The 25,061-nt window shown below is 38.4% G+C and overlaps 2 long non-coding RNA genes, 6 other non-coding genes and 1 pseudogene across 11 annotated transcripts; all 9 read right to left on the bottom strand.

Moving 5' to 3' along the window:
• Window positions 1-6,170: 6,170 nt before the first annotated feature.
• LOC113201338 (uncharacterized) lies at window positions 6,171-13,623 on the bottom strand. 4 transcript variants are annotated; one of them, XR_003303134.2, is made up of 8 exons: window positions 12,508-13,623; window positions 12,177-12,253; window positions 11,110-11,193; window positions 10,138-10,223; window positions 9,032-9,094; window positions 8,200-8,301; window positions 7,252-7,408; window positions 6,171-6,301 (listed from the first exon to the last, which is right to left on the bottom strand). It is a non-coding gene; the product is annotated as an uncharacterized LOC113201338 (long non-coding RNA). The 4 variants fall into 4 exon arrangements; XR_003303137.2 differs by lacking the exon at window positions 8,200-8,301 and having other exon boundaries at window positions 7,252-7,332; window positions 12,508-13,619; XR_013343737.1 differs by lacking the exon at window positions 8,200-8,301 and having other exon boundaries at window positions 11,150-11,193; window positions 12,508-13,617.
• On the bottom strand, window positions 9,727-9,798 carry LOC113201349 (small nucleolar RNA SNORD113/SNORD114 family). The gene has a single exon (XR_003303146.1). It is a non-coding gene; the product is annotated as a small nucleolar RNA SNORD113/SNORD114 family (small nucleolar RNA).
• On the bottom strand, window positions 10,700-10,769 carry LOC113201355 (small nucleolar RNA SNORD113/SNORD114 family). The gene has a single exon (XR_003303150.1). It is a non-coding gene; the product is annotated as a small nucleolar RNA SNORD113/SNORD114 family (small nucleolar RNA).
• LOC113201357 (small nucleolar RNA SNORD113/SNORD114 family) lies at window positions 11,608-11,678 on the bottom strand. The gene has a single exon (XR_003303152.1). It is a non-coding gene; the product is annotated as a small nucleolar RNA SNORD113/SNORD114 family (small nucleolar RNA).
• Window positions 13,157-13,228, bottom strand: LOC113201342 (small nucleolar RNA SNORD113/SNORD114 family). Its single transcript, XR_003303140.1, has one exon. It is a non-coding gene; the product is annotated as a small nucleolar RNA SNORD113/SNORD114 family (small nucleolar RNA).
• Window position 13,624: 1 nt separating the features above from the next.
• On the bottom strand, window positions 13,625-18,013 carry LOC113201339 (uncharacterized). The gene is made up of 4 exons (XR_003303138.1): window positions 17,928-18,013; window positions 15,925-16,007; window positions 14,123-14,290; window positions 13,625-13,674 (listed from the first exon to the last, which is right to left on the bottom strand). It is a non-coding gene; the product is annotated as an uncharacterized LOC113201339 (long non-coding RNA).
• A 1,223-nt stretch (window positions 18,014-19,236) lies between these two features.
• LOC113201344 (small nucleolar RNA SNORD113/SNORD114 family) lies at window positions 19,237-19,309 on the bottom strand. The gene has a single exon (XR_003303141.1). It is a non-coding gene; the product is annotated as a small nucleolar RNA SNORD113/SNORD114 family (small nucleolar RNA).
• Window positions 19,310-21,848: 2,539 nt separating this feature from the next.
• Window positions 21,849-21,925, bottom strand: LOC113201343 (small nucleolar RNA SNORD113/SNORD114 family; annotated as a pseudogene).
• A 1,939-nt stretch (window positions 21,926-23,864) lies between these two features.
• LOC113201348 (small nucleolar RNA SNORD113/SNORD114 family) lies at window positions 23,865-23,939 on the bottom strand. Its single transcript, XR_003303145.1, has one exon. It is a non-coding gene; the product is annotated as a small nucleolar RNA SNORD113/SNORD114 family (small nucleolar RNA).
• Window positions 23,940-25,061: the final 1,122 nt, after the last annotated feature.

The raw sequence follows: 25,061 nt of genomic DNA on the forward strand, positions 1-25,061 counted from the left end.
GTACAAAAATGAATAACCAGAAATATTGTTTGTCCCGGATGCTGAGTAATACCTATCAATCACACTGTGTACAATAATACTCTTAGCCAAGGAAGGCACAGCAGTGCGACATTTACTTACATTGCCGTCAATAGCTGTAATACGTAACAATGACTGGTCAGGCCTCTTATAATAGTATTTCCATTATACAGATTTTTCACTGATCCAAATACAATTATAGAATAAAAATCAATGAATACATTGACCAAAAATAAATATATTCTATATTACTAATGCCTGTTTAATAACATTATTTCAAGAAGAAAAAGCCTGGCATGCGTTCATATTCTATGACTCATACGCCACCACTAGTCATCATCCTCTGTTTGTCCAAAGAATTCTAATTTGTCTATTGATTAATTCATTCATTGCCCATTGATTAATTCATTAATGGAATAATTATAAGTATAGAACCTTGATTCACAAAACCCAAAGAAGAGCCACATGATTCCTAGTCTATTATGGAATCATTCCAATGTTAGTACCTTGGAATTAATTCATTAATAACCCTCAATTTTTCATATACACGGTATCAATACTTCATAGTGCATGTATATTTATCAAAAACATACAGTCTATTTTTTATTATATTTTAATTTTTTTTATCATTCAGGAAGCACTCAAGAAAACCATCCAAACCAAGACAAGAACACTCCTATGACTCACAGTGGTCAGCAGCTTCTTCCAACCATGGACATGGAAGACCCTTCTGTCCACAGGTCACATCCATTCTAGGGAGCAGAGGGCAGAGAAGATGACAACAAATTGAGATGTGCCCTAGAGTTCACCTGTCACAGTGAGACACTTAAGCCATCAAATTTGGTTGGAGTTAGAGAAGAACCTCAGATTTAAAAGGTAGTCACTGTCCTCACTCATACAGCTCCTAGAATCATCATGGTTCCACAATGGCTGCTCCTTGACCCCAACCATCTCATTTTCTGAATCATAAGCCCTATGCAAGTCACCCGGTCCCAAAGAGAAAAACTAACCACAACTCACACTGGGCTGTAGCTCCTCTCAACAGGGTGCTAACGGCTCCTGACCATGGAGCCATTCGCCTGTCCACAGGCCATGTCCATTCTGAGAAGCAGAGGGCAGAGAAGATGACAACAATTGGAGAAGTGCCCCACTTTTAATCTGTCACAGGGAGACATTTAGACAAACACACTTGGTGGGAGATGGAGAAGGACCCCAGATCCAGAGGTCTCCACCCATACCCCTCCAGCAGTCATCACCGATTCAGGAGGGGTCCTTGATCTGTCTAACCATGGCTACTTTCTGATTCATTAATGTATACCTGACTAACACAAGCCTTATGCAAGCCAACCCATCTCAAACAGGAATACTGATCAGGACTCACACTGATCGGCAGCTCCCCTCAGGAGGGTCCTAAGGGCACCAGACCACGGAGCCATCCTGCTGTCCTCAGGCCGGGTCCAATCTGAGGAGCAGAGGGCAGAGAAGGTGGCAACTAATGGAGATACGCCCCTCTTGGCATCTCTCACACTGAGACTTTCATGCAATCCTCATGCATTGCACTCAGGGAAGGAACTCAGATCCAGAGGCAAGTCACAGTCTTCACTCAGACACCTCCAGCAGTCATCATCGATTCACTATGGGTCTTCAATCTGTCCAACCATTGCTACTTTCTAAGTTATTAATTCATTAATTGATAAATGATAAGCCTTTGATTCACTAAGTCTGAAATGCCTTGTTGTTTTCATCTGTACGTGTAATCATTCCAACATGGACACCTCTGTGTCATAGGCATAATCAATGCAAGGCTTCACGTCCCTCCTGTTATCTATGGGAGGTACAGAACGTCACATTTGTGCCGATGCTGTACACTTCCTGTGAATCAGTAAATGGTCTTAAGCCTGCTACCCATCTGAAGCAGGAACGCTAGTCATGACTCACACAGGTCTGCAGCTCCTCCTCAGAAGGGCGCTAACAGCACCTGACCATGGGCCAGCCCTCTTGTCCAAAGGCAATGTCCACTCTGAGAAGAGAGCAGAGATGTTGACAACAAATGGGGTGTGCTCACTGTTCATTCTTGATTTGTGCCAATTCATTCATTTGAACTTGCCATTGACCCAGAACACTGTCTATAATTAGGTCAACACCACCGTTAGTCAAAAGGAGACATGCACGCACCAGTTATTTCTCTTTGAACTGCACTAGGATCTGTATATGTTGATATGTTTCCTGCTTTACCACAAAGTTTCAGAACTGTACAATGTGGATCACATGAACACAAGGTTGTGATTCCTCTTTGGGGCCCCGCCTTTCACTTGTCCCTTGCTCGGTGTTATACTGCACAGGGAAGTAGGACATTCGCTGTTCTTCTCTGGAGAACATTACAACATTACAGCACTTGATCATTGGCTGTAGATGTCATTCCTGTCCAGAGAAGGACGAGGATGGAGACAGTTATATTCCTTGATAGATGTCTGTATATTTACTGTGTTCATGGTTTTAATTACTCACCCATGTACAGGACCAGTGGGAATGCGAGACCATCTTCATCATAATATATCTGTACACTAATTCTTTCTTTGGGTCATTCCAAAAAGTGAGCCTTTAACTTTCCTGGTATCAGTCTATGGGGGCACTTTAAACAGAGGTGTAGACTACACCCACTTTTTTATTGGACCTCAGAGGTTCACACACAGAACACTCATCCTGTGACTCAGGATCACACCCCTTTCTCTTTATTCTTGTGTGTATTTGTTAATCGATCAATTGATTACCTTACTGATATAAGTTTTAAAACTAGGTGTCACAAAAACCTGAGAGGCAGGGCGATGAGTGTCGTGCATGTCTGATGGATCACTCGGCGTACCCATGTGTTTTTTTCCATGAACTTTCATCACAGGGGGATTCATAAATCTCATTAATTCCACCTTAATTGTTGTCCACGGTTGGCCTTTGGGATCATGTTTCACATTTTTAAGGACACAGTGACCACCTCATGGCAAAACTCTCAGAAGGATGTGAGCCTTCCTCACAGTGGTCCTCTGCCCTCAGGCTAGAGGGAACACGGAGCTCGCTCCATGGAGGAGCGCACAAATGACGGGGCGTGTGTCCTTCTTGAGGACAATGAGACAAAGAACATGAGTAAGAGGCTGAGGTGGTCCCTAAGGGGTCTTTACTGTCCTCCTTTGTGCCGACAGTCAGGTATTGACTGCTTCATAATATAAACATGGATACAAACCCAGAAACATGTTTGGGTGGGTTGGATGCACACCTACAAAACTGGATGCTGACTACCCATGTCACTGCCTAGTGGTCCTTAGGAAAAGAAGTGACATCGTCAGTCCGCTGATGGCTTGTCGTGTTTCAATGTGTTGTTTATATTCACGCTATTCCGTGCCTCACCACAGTCATTCATGGCTGGACAAGGTTTCATGCACTTATTTATTGTTTGACACACCTAGTTATTTGTTGTTCATCAACGAATTAATCTGCATAGGTGAGAGCATGGAACAGAACAAGGGCATCCCTCGGGACAGGACCTTGCTGGGTCTGGCTAAGATGTCCAGACATGGCACCTGTTAACCGTGACTCAGGTGCCACCAGCTGCCCTTGATGGACGAAGGTTGGGCCTTCCTTCATCCTCACCTAAACTGGTTTATTGATGACTCTGTGATTTTGCCAATAATAATTAAATGCGTGTGAATCACAAACACTCAAAGACCACATAAGATCCATCTGTGTGCCCACCACCTGTCTTGGGAACCATTTGCCTGATGGATCAGGCCTCTGATTGATCCCCTTGTCACAAAAACCAGTAGATGTGCTTCACTCCAGCCCAGAGTGGACCGAGTGCCTCAGCACAGAGAGGCAGCCTGGGCACCCAGAGTGTGGTCGGTGCTGGGGGTAGTTCAGCAGTGCACGTGCTGAGCAACTGACCCCAGATGGAGGTGCTCCCTCATCGAGCCCTCTAGGTGCATATGAATTTGAGGTAATACCTATTAAGTTTTCCCTCAAGAAAATGAAGAATATCAAAATTTCCACTGATCCATAGACAATTTGAATTGTCTAAATCATCCTCTTTCAAAGAAATCAGACACTTTTTTAATAGACTATTTTTAATTTTTAAGAATAAAAAATTCTTTTTAATAAAATTTGGTATTTTCTTTTTTTAATATTTATTTATTTTTTTAGTGGTAGTTGGACATAATATCTTTATTTTATTTATTTATGTGTTGCTGAGGATCAAACCCAGGGCCTCACATGTGCTAGGCGAGCGCTCTACCACTGAGCCACAGTCCCAGCCCAAAATTTGGTATTTTCAATATATTTTATAGTATTTTTATTGCCTCACCACAGTTACGGAGTAGACACTTCTTATCTTCGCTTATTTACATTTCTCCAAAGATTGTTACCTTGTTGTCATTTATGACAGTAGAGCCCAACTATAGAAAGAACAATCCAAGAAAATGGTCCCTTTACATTGCTAGAATCTGTACATAAGATCACTCCAACCCAAATGGATATACTTTGTTTTGTTATTATCAGGTCTCGCTGAATGGAGCACGCAGTAGTCACTGCATCCAACTCATACCCCAGGGTCATCCTCATGACCCTGTCTTGGGTCAATTTCTCTACATTCTCATCTACTTTTGTTAAGCAATTAATTTATAATTCTCTAGTAATCATAAAATAAATAGCTACTGATCATAAAAACCGCACAGGAGATCCTTAATATTTTTCTAGACAATCACATTCATCGCCTACTCTTCCTTCATCATTCATCCTCACTGTGACAAGAAAAAAAAAAAAAAAAAGATCAATGGATCAACGCCATGTTCCATTTCAACGCCATATTTATCACAGGGCCACGGCTGCCCTCTCTGATCAGCCTTACTTTCTGGGATAGCACACTCGATATCCCGGACAAAACACCGGACAATGATGAGCACACCGGCCATTATCCACACTGGTCTCCACGGTCCGACACACAGAGGTGACCGCACAGCCTCGTCCTGCCCACCTGGCTCTGCCCCTCCTGAGAAGGACAGGGTCGATGACTAAGACTGATCTGCACAATCCCCCTTTTGTTTAGTGAGCAATTAAGTTTATATGACTTTGGGTTGATATTTGTTACTTTTCCATAAGAAAATGAGAAATAGGTTTCAACTTACATTCACAGTCTTAGAAGGGTATTAAGAGTAGGCACTCTCCACCCTCCACGCCCTCTCTCATTATACTGTGCATGTGATTCTGCCATGGGGCCACCAATTACACGAGGATCAAAATCCACGAAAATAATTCTTTCATACTTCTAAAATCTGTCTCACGTGAGAGTATCGGTCTAGTCAGGGTTTCTTTTTCCATTTTTAATCGACAAATAATTATATATATTTCCAGGATACAATGCGCTGTTTTGACATATGTTTTCACTGTGGAATGGTTAAATCAAGCTAATGAAACACATCTATCAATTCATAGTCTTGTCATTTTTGTACATATTTGTATATTTTTGTAAATATTCTCATATTTAAAAATCTAGCCTTTGAGCCATTTTGAGACAGTGCTACCCATTGTCAGCAACCACTCTCACCAGGCTGGGTGAGGCTCCCCTAAACCTCTGCCTTTCTGAATGATGCTGGGTGTACTTTGATCTGCCCCTTTCTCCCACCTCACCCCAGCCTCCTCAGGCAGCTACTAGTCTGTGTCTGACTTCGCATCGCATCACGTAGGACTCGCCTGCCACCCCTTGCCATCAATGGTCCACGTGCCCCATGCATTTCATTCCCATCTACAATTCTTCATTGATTAATCCATCAATATCACTTTCTAAAACTCCTATGATTTTTAAACTCCAAGGGACAAAGAGAAAACAAGAAGGAAAGACCTGACACCCACATGTAGCTACAAATTGACTGTCAACATGGGCATATCAAGACACGGCCCTCAGTGTTTCACGGATGTATTAAATATGATGATTCAAGTGTCCACAGAAATGTCTCCAGAATCCATGGCCGCACTTCAATCATCCTGATCGCCAGAAGAATGATTCATCAACACAACGTTTCATGTTAATCCCCACCCCCTTTTTTTTTTTTTGGACAACAATTGTTCTTTTTACTTTAAATGTACTTCTTTTATTAACTTTGAATGTTCCAAACAAAATAAACAGACTTCCCAAAGATGGTAACTGACGACCACATGTTGATCTTTATGCTCCCGCACCCAGGGTCTGCCACAGAGGTCACAGTCGGGGCCAGGTGCTTTGATCAGTCGGGGTGTGTCCACTCTAGAGAGAAAGAGCAGATGACAACATGACTGAGATGCTCCCTCCACTGATCTCACACCCACAAGTCATTATTCAGTCACTTAGGCGATACCTGATTTGGCTTGATATACATTTCACATTCCATTAAGAAAAAACAATGTGAAACTTCCATCAGTGCAGAACTAGAACACCGGCATTATCCACATTATCTACGCCATCGGAAGCCAGAACCATTTTTTCTTACCAGATTGTTATCACTATTAATTAGTATTTTCTCTCACCTCACCTACTCCTGATAATTAGACAATGCTACAGTGTCTTCATTTTTACTTATTTAAATTGTGCATTGATTTTTTTTTCATTTTTAAAATATTCTGACTGAAAATTCTATACATTGAAACTGTGAAACATATTTTAATTTTATACTGATTCTCTTATTGACCCATTTATTGCAAAAGTATCAAAAGCCACCAAAAAAGAAGATCCTTATGAAATCCTAAATCCGTCTATAGAGTCATTACCTCTACAGTTTTTTTAATGACACAGGGTTTTACTAAGTTGAGCAGGCTGGCCTTGAAACCCTGGATGCAAATGATCTTCGCCCTCAGCCTCCCAAGTACCTGGGGCTACAGGTGCTTGTCACCATGTCTAGCTCCTTTCTATGTCCTTAATGATTCATTTATCCATAATCTAATAACAATAAAGTAAACATGTGTGACTGAAAAATATACACAATTCCAAAAACCCTTGAAGATCCTTAAACATCCTCAATATCTGTTTATAGAATCATTCACTTCATTTTATATTCTCCTTAATCATTCTCAAAGTTGTAAATATCAACAACTAACATGTTTCTTTATCATTGGGTTATAGATAGCTTTTTCTTTAATTATTTTGGTATTTCTTAATTATTACAGTGAACGCCGTGAGCAAACCACCAAAATATGGTGAGAACATCACCCATGACTCACCTTGCTGCCCAGGCTCCTACCCAGATAGGCAACCTTTGCACCCACGATGGAGGCAGAATGCTCAGCAAAGCCCAGGGTCTCCTTCAGGGAAACGAAAAGCAGAACAAACCACAGAAGAAAAAATGACACCTTATCTCTACTGGTCCGTGCAGGTCACCTGTCAATCATTAATGATGTAGGTATTTAATATTTGAAATTAATGTGTTAATTTTTCTTTTAGAAAAGCCAACACTATCAATCTTGACACAAATAAAACAAGAACATTAAAATACATACGTATGTGCACACGTATATGGGTGCATATATTTGTGTATGTGTATTTTTCTACGTCTTCCTTATCCCATAGGATAACACCCTTTAACTATTCATCTCTTTACAGATCTCACTGTTTTCAACGTACATTATTCCTTTCTCTCATCTCATGTGATTTATATCAGACAACATTTCGCTCATTCATATTTATTCATTCCTGTTTGCCTATTCTCTCACTGATCTACCTGTAATGAGACCCAAGTCCATGAACACAAAACCAAAACCATGGTTCTTTTGTATTCCCCACGTTTGCCAACAGGGCCGAGTCAGCAGTGGCCAGAGGCAACCCTGCTCTGGCTTCAGTCCCCAGTGCAGCGGTCATCCCTGGCTTATGTGCCACAGTCATCACCACTGGTCCTGGCTGGGCCTGTCTTCATTCTCATATACACCTCTTAATGACTGAATTCATTAATTCTCTAACAATAATAAAAGCACAGAAAAATAACGGGCTGGAGCCTTGATTAACGCTATAGCTTTCTGTAGACTAACTTCCTACACCTACAGGTACTTTTGCTATTAATGCTTCTACATGGATTTGTTCATATACTACATCATGTAAATTTTTATTGCCACATACATATCACAAATATGTATATCATCGTGTCATGGACGGCTTTCAAAGAAGACATTTCACACCTTTTAAATTCAGAGGGAACACCTCAACAGCAGCCTGGGCTAGCAGGATGAGCCTGGGGCTAGGACTCACACTGTCATCATGTGCCCACGTGCACATCCATCCTGAGGAGCACAAAGCAAAAATGTGACTGACTGCCGAGCCAGGGCCGCCTGGCCAGTCTTTCCAGCTCAGGCCCTTAGGTGCACGTTCATTTATACAATGGGAAAAGACTTCACATATTTGCTTATCTTAGCTGATTAATTCTTCATTGCCCTATTTGTACTAATCATAATGATTATTACTTGTACAGTTTATATGATCATTAGCTAAAGTACCATTCTTAAACGATGCCTTTCTTAATAGACTTGAGCGTTTCTAATTTACTTGTATTAATGTTCTCTCTTCCTTCCACACGCTTTTCATAATTGGATGATACTTTACCTATTTATTTATTTACATTCATTTGTTGATACTTTTAATATAGCCAACTATAACGCTGGAATTAAAATCCATGAACGCAAAGATCAAGTACACAATACTCGCATCTTACAATCTCTCTGCAGGATCACTTCCTACTGAGGTAGCATGCTAGACTGCCTTTGTTTGGAACTTCCAGTTCCTCACCTGGTGTTTATCAGCCATGCATCATGAATGGTGCTGGCCAAGGATCATTAGGGTCCAGGTGGAGCACCACACAGTATTTCATATGAATACATAACTATCATCAGAGACAATTGGCTTTCTTTGACAATATTAAACACATTATATTAATACATGGAATGCCTTCTTAAAAAACATTCAAAAAGCTATTTTCCTAAAAAAAAAATTCAAAAAACTATTATCACTACTCACATTTCTATCAGTTCCCCAATAAGACAGGCAACTTCAGAAATCCATCACTCAAATAGAGTGCATCTGTTCAAGAAAGAAGAGAAAAGCAGGGATCAAACACTGACATGCTTTTTACACTGATCCTTCAGTCTGCATTTCAGAGAGATATACATATGGGTTTTGATTTGGAGTAACACATTTCATGTTTCCTTAGACCCTAAAAAAACTAGTTAACTAATCTTCAGAAATTCAGAATAAGAAGAGTAGCTCTTTGTTTTATCATCTGTATCAGCTTTAGATACAGGAGAAATACTAAAAGAATGTACAATTAATATATTTACATTTTCCATAAAAATTGGTGGCACATTTGACATGTCCACAGACTATAAAAATGCTATCATGCTTCAGTTATTCATATATATTTATTTATACTTAATTATTGATATTTTCATTGGAACTTTACAGCATCCATTCTAGAAAAAGTCTCCATCCCATACCTTTCCTCCCAATTGGACCTCTGTGATTCATATTTATCAATAGTGCCACATGGATTTCCACACTGGAGAACACCTTGCCCACTTCTTTCCTTACTTTTATTTTCTGATAAAATTACAAAAAATAGGAGTTCAAGAACACAGAGACCAAGGGCAACATCCTTGACTCTTGCCAACATCAACCCCTAAGATAACAGAGTAAACCCTAGATGTCTGATGGTGTTGGACCTCAGACTTCCAAACCTACAGTCATCATTTTTGATATATGTGCTACCAGTGGTCTCCAGGGATCTAAGACATGCCCTCTTTCCCTCCTGTGTTATCAATGTTACTTGTTGATGAATTTCTAATGTCACGCATAGCAACTAGATAACCTGGATTCTCAAGCATCTGAGATCAAGATCCTGAAGAACGCAGCATGGCCTTCTACAGGGTCTTGAGGCTCATGGCCTACATCTCTTCCCCGACGCCATGTTGATTTTGCAAACTGTTCATCGATCGATGTGATCATGGCCAGGCCATATTTATCCTTTAGCCATTGTTGTTTTCATAGATGTTTAATGCTTTTTCTAGGACAGTGAATGTCCTGGAGAAACAACCTCAGTCAAGATAAGAGCTCTTGACTCTACTCACCTTTCTCACAATACTCCTAACACACACAGGGAACTATACATCACAGGGCCAGAGAAGAATGCTTCCATCATCTGAGAGTGTCCATTCTGAGAGTACAGAGCACAAGGGGTTAGAAAAAGATTGAACTTCTGTCCCTTGATCCTTCCCTTTCTCCTTCCATTTCATAATTCATTCAGTAGGAGTTAAATCACAGTTTCGCTCAAGAAACTAACAACATTGAATGTGGCCTTGACCCTAGCAAGGATTCAGAACCATTATTTTTTCTGCACATGCCATTCTCGTCCAAGGTTCTAAAAAATCACTACTATTTATGTCTGAATAGACTTCCATGTTTTTCAAACATTTTCAAGCTACTTCTGGCCTTGACATATACTTTCATAACCAGACAATGCCTCCCTCACTTTATCTTCATTTTTTATATATTGTATATATTGATGTAAAGATTTTACCTTGTTCCAATTATAAAAATAGAATGAAAATTCATGAACCATAGGACAAAGAACAATATCCTAGATAATACCTAATATCTATCCCTAGGATTACAAGCTAGATGTCTTCTGGTGTGGACCTCAGAGTTTCAGAGACAGTCATCATCCTTGACTCATACGCCACCAGTAGTTATCACTGGTCCCAGATTGGCGCTCTTCCCCTCCCTTAATTTCTACCATTGTTTATTGACTTATCCATCCTTTCACTGATAATATTTATAACAATGGTCCAAAGGCCCTAGGGTAACTTCTTGACGTGTACTTTACAGCTCTCTACAGGAGCTTTCCCTACTTTGAGTATGACTCGTACTCGCTCAAAATATTATAGCCATTATTGAGTAGTCAACATAATGATTCACGGCCATGACATGGTCATTGTTTGGCCACGGTGACCCTTCTGAGATGACATGTGCTGCTTTTACCACTACAGTGAACCTCCTTGTAATACCACACAACCCAGGGCAAGAAGTTCCACTCAACTCACATTAATCTCTATACTGTGAACGTAAGCAGGATCCACCGACCTTGTGGCCAGAGAAGAATGCTGTCGACATCTCGGGAGCACCCACTGTGAGAGTACAGAGCACAGCAGATTTTAAAGACATTGGAATTCTGTCCATTTGTTCTTCCATTACTTCTTCATGAACCATGCATTAAATCATCACACTTTCTTCTTCATAAGACACTGAACAGAATTCTGTTCCCCACACTTTTTTTTTTTAAACTGGACACAGCATCCATTCCAGAAAAAAAACATAGCTCATCTGTTTCCTCCCAGGTAGACTTCTGGTTTTAAGAATCAATGGTCTGAGGAAGCAGAGTACACGGTTTTCCCACTGGAGAAAGCCTTGTCCACTTCTTTCCTTATTTATATTTTTGATACAATTATAACAAATAGAACTAATGTTCAAGAACAACATCCTTAACTCTTGATAATATCTATCCCTAGGGTAACAAAGAATACACTAGCTACCTTATGGTTTTGGACCTCAGACTTCCAGACCTATCATCACGATCCTTGACTCATACATCACAGTGGTCATCATTAGTCCAAGACCAACCCTGCTCTTCAATAGTATCTTCAGTTGCTTATTGTCGAATTGTCACTCAAGCCACCTCATAATTATGACTCTCAAGTATCTGAGATCAAGAACCTTAAAGATGACCTGGGTTGTAGCTCAGTGGTAGAGCGCTCATGTGGTACATGTGAGGCACTGGGTTCGATCCTCTGCACCACATAAAAATAAATAAATAAATAACATAAAGGCGTTGTGCCCATCTACAACTAAAAAAAAAAAAAAAAACTTTTTTAAAAAAGTAACCTTAAAGACACAGCATAGCTATCTGCAAGATCTTTAAGATCATGGCTTCATCTCTTCCCTGATGCCATGTTGATTTTACCAACTGTGATCAACCAATGTGATCATGGCCAGGCCATATTTATCATTCAGCCATTGTTGTTTTCATAGATTATGTATAATGCTTTTCTAGGACAGTGAATGGCCTGGAGAAACCACCCCAGCCAACATAAAAGCTCTTGACTCTACTCACCTGTTCCTAACACTCACAAGGAACTATACATCACAGGGCCAGAGAAGAATGATTCCATCATCTGAAGAGTGTCCATTCTAAGGGTACAGAGCACAAAGGGTTAGGAAAAGATTGACCTTCTGTCCCTTGATCCTTGCCTTTCTCCTTCCATTTCATAATTCATTCAGCAGGAGTTTAAATCACAGTTTTGCTCAAGAAACCAAGAATATGGAACCTGGCCAATTCATGCCCAAGACACTTTTGCCCTTCTGAAATTATAACTGCTTTTATGGATTCAATGAGCCTCCCGAAACACCACCCAACCCACAAAAGGAAACCTCACTCCACTTACATTGGTCTCTTCTCCAAGAACACAAGAAAGATCCATGGACCTTGCAACTCTGGTCATCCTTGGAACACTCATTCCGAAGAGTACAAAGTACAACAGATTTTAAAGACACTGTTACTCCATGCATTTGTTTCATTTTATTAGTCATTTATGTTTGTATTAAACTATAATTCTTTTTCCTTGAATGGGCTTCAGCCCAGAACAAAGACAGAGGACATTTTTTTTCATGAATATATGATCCTCATCCAAAGTTACAGTTCCTCTGATCCTTCACTTCCTAATGGATATCTGTGATTCAATATACATCATTGGTGTTTTGTGCCTTCACACATCATTTGTCCTTCAGAGAATACTGTTTCTCCTTTACTAATTCAGATTTTTGAACCAATTATAAAAATAAAATCAAAATTCAAGAATCCAGAGACAGGGTTTGGGGTTGTGGCTCAGTAGTAAAGCACTTGCCTAGCACATGTGAGGCACTGGGTTTAATTCTCAGCACCACATTAAAAATTAAAAAAAAAAGATATTGTGTCCATGTACAACTAAAAATATTTTAAAAGAAAAAAGGAATCCAGAGACAAAGAAAAACATCTTTGACTCTTCCTAACATCTATACCAAACATCACCCAGTATCTACTAGGTGTCATCTGTATTGGACCTCAGAAATCCAGACCTGCAGTCATCATCCATGACTCATATGCCACCAGTGGTCATCATTGATCCAACTTTGTCTCTTCTTTTCTCAATAATATCTACCGCTGCTTATTGACCAATTCATCTTCTCACTGAAAGTATTTATGTGACTATGAGTCACAAATCTCTGAGAACAAGATCCTTAGGAACAGGGCATTGCCCACTGTAAGATCTTTCTCCAAAGTGCATGCCTCTCTCCTTAACCAATGTTATCTGTATAAATGATGATTAATCAATATAATATTTCATGTTCATGCCATATTTGTCATCCAGCCACATTTGCTATGTTCAGATTGTATGTAATCCATTTATCATATCACCAATATACTTGAAATACCACCCGCTCCAGGACAAGCAATTTGACTCAACTTACATTGATTCTTATGTGGTGAACAACATGGCAGTGACCACAAACCTCATGACTACAGAAGAATTCAGTCACCATCTTGGGAACACCATCTTGGGAACATCTTTTTCCTATAACAGAGAATCACTTTAAACAAACTAATCCAAAAAGGAAAGTTGCACTACTATTCAAAAGAGTCTTCATGCTAACAGAGGGAGGCAGGTTGGGAGCACAAGACTGAAATCAGGCTGGAGACTCAGAATAATGCAAATTATAAAACTGGATGATCTATCTTTATTAATCTGTTTATTGCCCTTTCCGTTTGGGTATTTATGAATCTATGATAATATCTACATATTCCCTCTATGTTAAAATTAATGCTGTCAAACTTGAGCTGACCCAGAAAAATGACATGGACTATTCCTTCTAGTCACTACCTTAAAGATATTTAAGGAGGCATCCTTAAATATCAGTCCCAGACTTCTTGCCTAAACACATGGATTCAGAGTTGAACAATGCTTCCATCCTCTATAGTTTATTTATAGATTTGCTTATTGGTTGTGAAATGAATCAACTTACGATGATAAAAATCACAACTCTCTAACTCAGAACCTCATGACAGGGGCCTGTGTTCAGATGGGAGAACGTTGACAGTTCCTGGGGTCAGCCTCTGCACTCCACGTCACACTGGCGCATATCCAAGCCTCCATCACCAGAGACTGATGAACCAGCTGTCAGGCGTTTAGGCTGCGGAACAGAAAACCGATGTCAGAAGGAAGGAAACTCTGTGGTTGTTTTCCGTGTTGTGGATGTCATGTATGACTAAACTAATTAAAGTCCTTGAGATGTGACAAGAGTTTTGTCACTGGTGGTTTACGATTCACTTAGGACCTTCTCAGATTTACTTTTTAATTGTATGATGAAAATGATTAACTGATCAGCAAACACAAGGAAAAGAGCTACATCTACTATGAGCTGCTGTTTCTATGCCCCATCCCATGTAGATCACCATGTATGTCTACGTTAAAAATAGAATATTCTCAAATATAATTAATCTAAATGACTGTTTGACAGCCTCACCAATGGGCCTTGATTACCCCTGTGGATGTACGCATAAGTTGATGAACCTATGTATTTATCCTATATGGACTTCCTCGTGGATTAATTTGATCATGCATTCACACTGCTTAAAAAAAAAATCAATGGGGTAAACAAACCAGCAATGCAGAAGTAAAATAAATGAGTGCTTCTCCCAGCATGGGTGATGTCCAAGGCACAGGCAGCCTGTGTCTCCTATATTGGGTAGAGGTTGCACCAAACAGGATGAACCATCATCCTTGTTACATAACCCAGACTTCCTGTGCCATTTGGTCGTTTTTGTTTATTTTCACTTATATTTATTCAACGTTTTTTCTTTTCCTTTTTTTTTTTGTATTAAAATGAACAACTACCAAATTACCCTATTAGGATAATAAGAACAATGCCTATTACTAGGATATGTTTATATGTTTCTAAGCCAGAGGGATCGTCTTGGGAATGGAAAATACTGATTTGGCACTGACCAAATTTGGACTACCCAAAACCCTTGGTTCAAAGCCAACAAAAACCCAGCATGCTCCTTGTTTAGTATTCTTCGTCATCTTTCATTCATACATTTGCTCCCGGCTCAAGAATCCACTAAAATATAATCAATACTTATGGTTCACAAAACACAAGAATAAGAAACTGAAGTTTCTTACAGGGCTGGGGCTATGCTCAGGGTTAGAGTACTTGCCTAGCATGTGCAAAGCCCTGGGTACAATCTTTAGTAACACAAAAGAAAGAAAAAAAATGTTCCAGAGGTGTGCTTAATAATACCTGTCCAAAGTCCATTTCTCACAGAGAAAGTAGATAGTTCTCTTTGGGTGACAGACTTAGTTTCGTAGACTAGTGATTAAGAGCAAGCACCCTTGCTTTATGTTAACCCCATACTCTTTTACAGGTCAGGGTTGGATCAACTTTTAGCTACTTCACCCATTTTTAAGGGGATGACAAAAACGAGCATGAAGCCATCCTTTTACTCCACACATACAGTGCTGACAATAGCTTACATCTTGGGATGTGACTAAACTATGTCTTCATAAGAGAGGGAGGATAAATCAACTGACACTCGGAAATAAAACAGAATAATGAATGTTACATTAATTAATTCACGAATAAATTGAGTATGAAAATAGAATGGTCTTGCTTCTTTCTCTTTAATGGACTAAAGATATGATGAATTAGTCCACGTCTGACCTTCATTCATTTCACTTGTATATGTAGCCACTTATTCCCTCTCAATGACAGAATTAACGTCCATGATAGACCATAAAACCAGAATCAATTAATCTGTTACTTACATAGATTTCTAACCTCATTACTCAAAAGGATAACAACCAAAACCTTCCTCGCTAGAGAAAGATCGTATCTCTGTGCATCCATTCTGCAGAATAAACAGAAAAAAAAGCAGATTAGATAGATAGAGGGAATTTTTTTTTCTATTTCAATTCAAGCCAATATTTGATCAGCATAAAACTCAGTGCTTGTCATACATTTAAACATCCCTGTGGACTTACCGATTGGGCGAATATTAAATATACTATAATGAGCACCAGACAAACGAATAAGAACCCTGACTATCACACATGTCTATTTGCATGCCTCTACCCATGGAGGGAAGTGCTGAATCTTCTGAATGAACCCTGGTACAGGATGTGAATGGAAGCACACTCAGCTATATCCACATGCACATGAACACACAGGCCCTCTCTAGGTACATGTAGTGTCATTTAGCTATTCCATATTTAAGGACATTGTATCAATAAGCCAAAAAAGGGAAATTCTACTTAAATTCATAAATATAGCCATCATTCCAAAAATGCAAGGTCCTAAGTCTATTTTAACTATCTGGAGCACGTGGGGAACTACACTGATCCATCTCCCTGTTTCAGAACCTGGGTCCTCCTTGGTCCATGATTTGCTTCCTTTTAAATGATTAACTGCGGCATTAACTTACTGTTTTTCAAGTTCATAATGAGACCATTATATATCTGTGACTCCACAGGAACTGCACAATATTAATGCCTGTCTAGATGCTCATTAGACACGAAAAAAAGATCCAATCATTTATTATTATTTTTTTAATTAAACCCAAGAACTGACGTTAAGCACAGTGCAGATCACTGTATTAATCAGAACTGGCCAGGTGACAGGCTCTCAACATAGATCCCGACCTATGCCCTCTTTCAATTAATCAATAATGAAATTAAGTAAATATTTTGCCTTTTTTTTTAAATAAAACATAATTAGAACAAAACAGTGTCTAGCATCCACCTATCTCAGTGCTCCTTCACCAAGAGGGGTGGCTCTGATCACCTATGTCCCTGGAACTGGCCTCCAAAAATGTGTCAGCAGGGACTCTCGTTGCCTTATCAACCCCCAGGCTTGAATGAGAGTCATCCATTCTCTCTCATTTATAGGTTTCTTGGTTTATTTATGCCCTGCTCTACTGAAAATAAGATATTCCACACTCAGAAGCCCCCAAAACACTATCCCTATTATTTTTAACTCCTAGAACCAGCTCATTTCTTATAGAGATAACAAATCTCAATCTTATTACAATGGACCTCCCAGGGATAGGGTTTAGTCAAAAATCCTTGATGCAGACACCCAGGGTACTGCTCATCATTGATTCAGGATAGCAATCTTGTTCTTAATTTCTATCTTTATTTACAGATCCAGGCACGGCTTCACTTGAGTAAAAAACATCAATCATCACGAATGTTTTGAAAAAGCCAAGAACAATAATCTGGATTACTACCAGGATCTGGTTACAGGTTGTTTCCCTTCAGATGCGGCCTCCTCCCTCCACAGAACCTCTTGAGGGAGTGGCCCTGGGTGGAGCAAGCGTCCTGCTCCTGGCCAACCTGTTCTGTCTGTCTCTCACCTTCCCCTGTGCTCTTCCTCAGGGAGTTTGTATGATGACGGACACGTGCTACCAACTGCCCCACAACCCCAGGCAGCGACCAAGAGGACTACAGCAACTGAACACAAGAATTCCTGTAATCCCCATCATTTAAAATACAGACAGCCACGGACGGATGGGGCAACCCTATTGGACATGGCGACCCTAGATTTTGTGACTGGATGAATTTTGAATTAAATGTAGAGCAGAAATTAGATGAATGATTAGCTCTGAAAATGAGTGGAATATCTTCTATGCTTTAACTACAACTGTGCTTAATTGGATCAATCTGAGTTTCATAACACATGTCCTTTTTCCATATATGGCTTAATTCAAGCAATTCAATAAGCAGCTAATGAAAATATCAAGCAAATTGACAAAACTTGAGCTTTTACTTACTTCAGTCATTAGGTTTCTTACTCACAAAGGCAACAGCTAAGATCTTCGACAGCAGAGACTAAATAAATCAGCTGTGGTCTTCACTCTGTGGCATCAAATACAGATGTTTAAAAGAATAAAGAGTACAGGGTTAGATATTTTAAAAGACATTGACTGCACAGTAGGCTAATCACATTCTAGATTTGAGTTCAGTTTCCACCATTGAAGGACTTCTATTTATTTACTTTATAGAAAAAGAACTTTTCATTTATTTTATTTACTGGCCTATTAATTTCAAATAATAGAATGAACATTATTACATTATTAAATTCATTATTAAATTATTAAATTCATCAATCAAAAGTAAGAACTAACACTTCTGCACACACATGTCTACTGCCCCCAGCCCACAGATGATCTCTTTTTTTAAGTAGTCTTTTAAATAAATAGGTGAATTTAAATTCATGATTCATTGTCAGTCCTCACCAATAATCTGCATTTGACCCTACAATGTTATCATTCACTGTTTTATTTGTTTGCTGCTAGAATGTTCACTCATCTATTCCCATGCACACAACAGGCACACATACACAAAGGGGTCAACTCAGGACCAACCCAGAACAGAGCTGACTTTCATGGTCAAGGACCTACACTCCCACACCTGAACGAGAAAGAGTATCATTTTCACTTCTTCCTCGGCCATGTTTTGCACACTTTTAAAAACTTAGCTATGAGCCAGGTGCGGGGGCTCGCACCTAAAACCCAGCTACTCTAGAAGCTGAGAAAGGAGGATCACAACTTCAAGATCAGCCTGGGCAACTTACAATGTGTACAATTAGCACATGAAAATAGGAATTTGAAAAAAACAGATGTTTTGCTTATTTATAATATAATTCATAGTTGGAATAATAATAATTCTTTTCATTGGTATATCCTTAAGGTGAATAATGCTCATTCATTTCGCCAATTACATTACTATTTCATCTACTATTTATGTAATTTTCCTTTTGCTAATCAAAAATAATTAGCAAACAAACCCTTTACATCAAAATATTATATAAAGTCTTACATACACCTGTCACATACTTCTTTCCAAAAAAGTAACCATCTTTATTCATATGTAGCATTGGAGTTCAGTACTCCAGAAACATGCAATAATAATGCACAGTGCATCACAGAACTGAACCACGCTGGGCTCTCTTTAGATTTACCTATCTCTACATTCCTTTATTTATTCATGCACTGAATTACTTATAAACCCAGTCTATTTCCATAAAATGTGTACTCTGCCAATCAAGATATCGAGAAAAATGGGAAGCTACTGTATAAATCGGACCTCAGAGTTCCAGATGGCTTTAATCAAAATTTTGATTCAGACACCCTCCAATCTCATCACTGGTCCAGACTCGGCACTCTCCTTCTTCATTCCCTTATGCCTTTACTTCCCCATGAGCCACAGGCTCAAAAAAAAGACCCTTGATATGACTATGATATGTCCCTATACTCCACCCCACAAGGCGTACAGATAGGAGCTCAGTGCCATTCTCATGACCTATTCAGTGAATCTGGCCCATGACGGCCACATTCATTGAATGTGGGTTTTTTTTTTCCTTAAAGAGGGTATAATGAACAATCAAAATCCTCAACAACTAGGACACAAGTGATGTGCACCTCCACCACTGTGGAAGTTCCTGAATCAACCACAGTGCGGGAACAATGCAGAATGTCAAACAGCTCTGGAAATTAAATTCCATCCACTTTATTTCTTAAGTTTCTTTTTTTAAGTTGAGCTGTCCCTTCACACATCTCTCTCTACGACAGGTCCATACTTCCTACGGTTAATTTTTGTGCATGATCTTTGGTCCTATACTTCAGTGGCCACATATGAACAAAGAATGGAGACTGCGATTGTTACTAACATGGCTCCTTACCCATGGAAGCAACTGTCAAGGACTTCATCATGGAGAATGACCAAATCCAAGGTGCTGTGCTCACTCAGGAGGAAAAGACAGAGTTCCAAGAAAATGAAAAGTATAAAATTTTAATATTTTTAAATAAAGGTCAGCTCTGCATTATTTGATTAATCACAATCATTGGCTTATATCACACAATTATCATCAATCCAACAGTGATATTATCTTCATCTACTGAAATACTTTAGTATGAATAGATACCACATAAATTTTTGACTCTATCACCCCCCCAAAAAAGATGATTAATATATATCTAGGTAATCTTACCTTACACCAAAAAAAGACCAGATACTGGGGTGGGAGGGAAGCTGGAAATTGAATTCTGGGGTGCTTTACCACTGCGCTACGTCCCTAGACCTTTATTTTGGAGACAGAATCTTCCTAAGTTACTGCAGGTCTTGTAAAATTGCTGAGACTGGCCTCCCTTTTGCAATCCTCCTGCCTCAACTTCCTGAGTTGCTGGGATAACTGGTGAAGAAAAATTTTGCAAAATAGAATGAATTTAAATTCATGTTTCATGACACAATCTGGTCAATGGGCCACACTGTAATTTAATTCCTCTATTTACTGGTTTATTAATTTACCAATAATGAATCATAACATTTATTACCTAAAACTGAGCACCACTTGTCTCTACTGTCCTTCTCTCCCCTATACTCTCTGCAGGGATCACAGAAGTTCTCTCAGTACCATTTAATACGGAACCATTATCCACACATGACTTGGAAAGTGGCTGGTGTGACTGAGGAACCGAATCTTTATTTTTAAGTAATTTGAATTTGCATGCGAATGGCAAGTTGCACCTGAAGAGTAAGGTCTATACATCAAGGTGGAGGGGCCTCAGCCTTGTGCACCTGAATTTCAAGAGGGTCCACAGAATAAAAGATGCCAATTCACAAACCATATATGTCTTTTACTGGTCCTTCTTTTAAATAGTGAATTGTGATGTTGTTCTTTTACTCATTTGTAAAAATAACAACAATATTTATAAGCCCTGAGAGCAATGGGCAAGCGTCTATTTATACACTCACTTATTACCAAAAATCATACAAAAATGCACTTATAATTTTCTTCTAAATAAAAATCATTGAATAAGAGGATTTGTAATAATTATGTTCATACTCAAATTTTTCTTGCTTAGGCTTTTTCCACATTTCAATAACTATCTCGTCATAGTATTTCAGTTTTTAATTATATCAAGTTATTTAATTATATCCAGTTGTTACTACATTAATGAATTCAGCACAACTATTAGTTGTATTGTTATTATGGAATATACATACCAATTTTATTAGATAATTGATATGCATATTCCATAATAACAATACAATGTATTTGACATAATAATAAATATTATATTGTTATTATGACATAATAATAAACATGACATAATAAATATGATTATGACATAATAAATGTTATTATGTCAAATATATAATTTAATTATATAAAGTGTATGCCACTTCTAAAATAAGAAATGCAATGAGCAACTCACCACTAGCCCAAAACAAAAACATGGAGAGACACTCTGTCAACACCCGCTTTACTGAAACTCAAAATTTCAGAAATGAACAATCCTTAATTTGTTCCCCTCATATTATATGAGTTATGGCCCTCCTTGTCTTTATTCAGGCATTGATTTAGTTAAAATAGTGCAGTATAAACCTATGAAAAACAAAAGAGCAAAACTGCATTCCCTCTGCCAGGTGCAGTGGGACGTGCCTATAATCCCAGCAACTCAGAAGGCTGAGGCAGGAGGATGTGAAGTCGGAGGCCTCAGCAACTTAGGGAGACCCTGCCTCAAAATAAAACATTTTTTAAAGAAAGGGCTGTGAGTGTAACTCAGTGGTAAAGTGCCCCGGGTTCAATCCCCAGTGTCAAAACAAAAACAAAAACATGTTCCCTCGGATATTTCTAATGTCTATAAGCACATTTCTTTTAAATAGTGAATTGTGATGTTGCAGACAGAGCAGACCTCAGAGTTACAGACTGGGTTTAATCAAAATATTTGATTCAGATGCCCCACGCACACTCATCATTGATCCAGACTTGGTATTCTATGCTTTTATTCAATGTTAAAATTCCTGACTTATTCACTGATTCCCCAATAATATGATCAACAGCCATGAATTAAGGGCTCGGAAGATACAAATATGGCTGTCAAAGTTCACACCCCCATAGAGCTGGGGACCTAAATCTCTGCAATTTCCAGACATGCGGATATGAACTAATCCACCTCCCAGCACCACATCAATTTGCTATTAGTCACTGGTCCATGGTTGGGCCACCTTCATTTAAAGTGCATCCATATTTTCAAGATGACGCAATGAACTGCCATCTTATACCACAGCTAATGAAAAGGTCAGAGTCTCCATTTCCTCTAAGAGTCTACAGCAATATCACTGGAGAAGTGTTAAATCCACTGGGGTATAAAAGCGAAATTACATATTAAAAAATTCTTAACATGACAGAAATGCCTTTCATCTTTTTGTTCTAAGAAATTCAATTGTTCTGAATTGGATTAAACATAATTCTTAATGTATAATGATTTCCACCACTGGTCAAGACATGACCACTTTTGAACTGATCCCTTTGAAATAATTCTGTGAATACATGATTAAGCCCTACCATCAGCAAGAACATGAACTTCGATCTTTACTTACGTTGACATCTTCTCTTCTTATCCAAAGAGAGGAAAGGCCAGGTCTTCACAGGAAGCAGTGAATGAATAGGTGACCGGGTTCACCTGGAGGATAAAAAGCAAGTATTCAAATGGATTGAATAGTTGGATTAAATTGTTTTAAATGGACCATACTTGTGCAGTCATCAATTAACCATAAACCTTGGTTTGTGTTCTATACTAAACATTTTGGAAGAGAGCAGTACTTTATATTTATTAACTTCTGTGATTTAGAAGAGAGGACAATACTTTATTAACTAATATAATGTATTTTGGTATAAATAATATAATGAACACCATTGAATCCAGCATTGAAAACAATAAAAATAACTATTAGGATTGCCAATCCATTATTGCTACCCACATGGGCAAGAACAAGATCCTCATTTTGTTGAATTTTGTGCAAAACTGGATCCACTGGAGATTCAATTCATGACATAATCTTGCCAATAGTCCAAGGTGAATTCCTTTAATATACTTATTAATTCACTAATATCTCTATTTACTCATGTGATAATTTGTCTAAGAGAGCTTTGAAGTTTAAACAACCATCAAAATAGAACTGAAACACTAATATAGCAAATTCTATATGCACCACTGCAAAGGTCTAGAAATCTTTGCCTTGAATATGAATACATGCTTGAATAATAAGATGATCAGGATTTTTATACACAACTGCATGTTTTCCATCGGTACTTTGATTAGTAACATTTTCAAAAATTAAGACACAAATTTATGAAATAGCATTATAATTCATTATATGTGAGCCCACCTACACCAGATAAGTACCCTGAATAATATTTACATTTTTTGTGTGTGTAATTACCCCAAAGAGTAGCAAATTGGTTCAATTTGTTTGCTTAAGTAAAACTGCACAGAAAATTTGCATTAATTGTACATGCAGTTGAATAAAAGTCTCATCATTGCTCCATGCTCTCTCACTCAAACATTCAATCAACGATTCATTTATGTAAATGCATTCCTTCTTTCTTAATAAAATGATCAATGGGCACAGAACAAAATCACGCCTCTTTATGCTCAGATGACTATATGGTCGGAGAGGGCAAACAGCCTCAACTATTAATTAATTGGGACTAAGAATCTCAAAATGGTTTTAATAATGGCCCATGTTTCATTATATGTCTTAAAAAATAATTACATACATATATTTCTTATTCCTCACTCATTGACATTCATTCATGGCTAGTTTGGTTATGATAATGTCATTCAAACGCCCAAACCAAAAGAACAAGACTACACAGATGCTTCTTCCTCCCAGGGGATAAATACCAGTACCGCTTGGCAATGGACCTCAGAGTTGCAGATGGGTTTAATCACTGTCCTCGTGTCAGAAACCCCATGCCATTCATCACAGGTCCATCTCTGGTTAATTCACCTACTCACAAATAACAACACAGTCACAAAATCCCCAAGAAAAGATCTTATGAGTTTTTAGGCTCTTATTCCTTTAAACTGTGACTAAAGTTCTTCAACAGCACTCAAAGGTTTTATTTTATTTAATCTGTCCATATGCAAAGATGGCTCAGTGAAAACTAATGACCCACTGTCCTCCATCACCTGAGACACTCACAGATCATCCATGTTCTTGTGGACGGTCCCAAAGGCAGTACCAGCCCGGATCTCCACACATGTGGGAATGCTGAAATCAATTATAGTACAGAATGAAGAATAATATTAAACTGTTGTGAGAATAATTTAAATAATTTCTGTCTTTTTAAAAATAACTTCAGTTGTATTAATGTGGAATGTGTTCCTAACACATTCCATTACTGCTCCATATTTGGAGAGTTTTACTTATTTTATGTATGAAGACATTTATTACTTTGAAATTCCTTAGCTAATAACCATGAAAAAAATGAGCCAAGCAGAGATTATGAACCAAGGGGCTTACCTTTATCAGCATCTCTGCTCCTCATTCAGGACAATAATTCTTGATTAAATGATTAAATCAGCTGCCTGGTGTTCACTCTGGGGAGGAAAAAGATTTAGAATAGATTTAGATTTATTTTTAATGGATTATTCAAGCAGAACTAGGTAGCAATAAACTTTGACTCAAAATGCAATTTTTCATTAGTCAGTATTGAACTTTTAATTTTAAATAATGTGATAAATACTATTGAGTACACCACCCATCCCCCCAGAAAGATCTATAACAATTACAAATACCTGCCTAGATAAACATCTAGTAAGTAGATGGGTATTCAGAGGATTACTGGTTGATACAAACACTTTCCCTTTTCTTAATTAAAAAAAAAAAGAAGCAAATTTAAAAAAAAGTCTTGTAACTATCAGTATTATGCTCCACGTTAAAATAAAGCATTATAGACTCCGTCTGTTCATTTTACTTCAGATTAATAATTGCCCTTCTTTATGGCAAGTAATAATGCTAATAATATTTGTTTTATTGTCCTCTACTAATTGCTCCGTGAATAGCTCTGTTAATCTTTCATGTATATTTCTCAACTCATGAAGGTATTGATT

This window comes from Urocitellus parryii, chromosome 6, assembly GCF_045843805.1.
Source record: "Urocitellus parryii isolate mUroPar1 chromosome 6, mUroPar1.hap1, whole genome shotgun sequence".
In the NCBI taxonomy this organism is placed as follows: domain Eukaryota; kingdom Metazoa; phylum Chordata; class Mammalia; order Rodentia; family Sciuridae; genus Urocitellus; species Urocitellus parryii.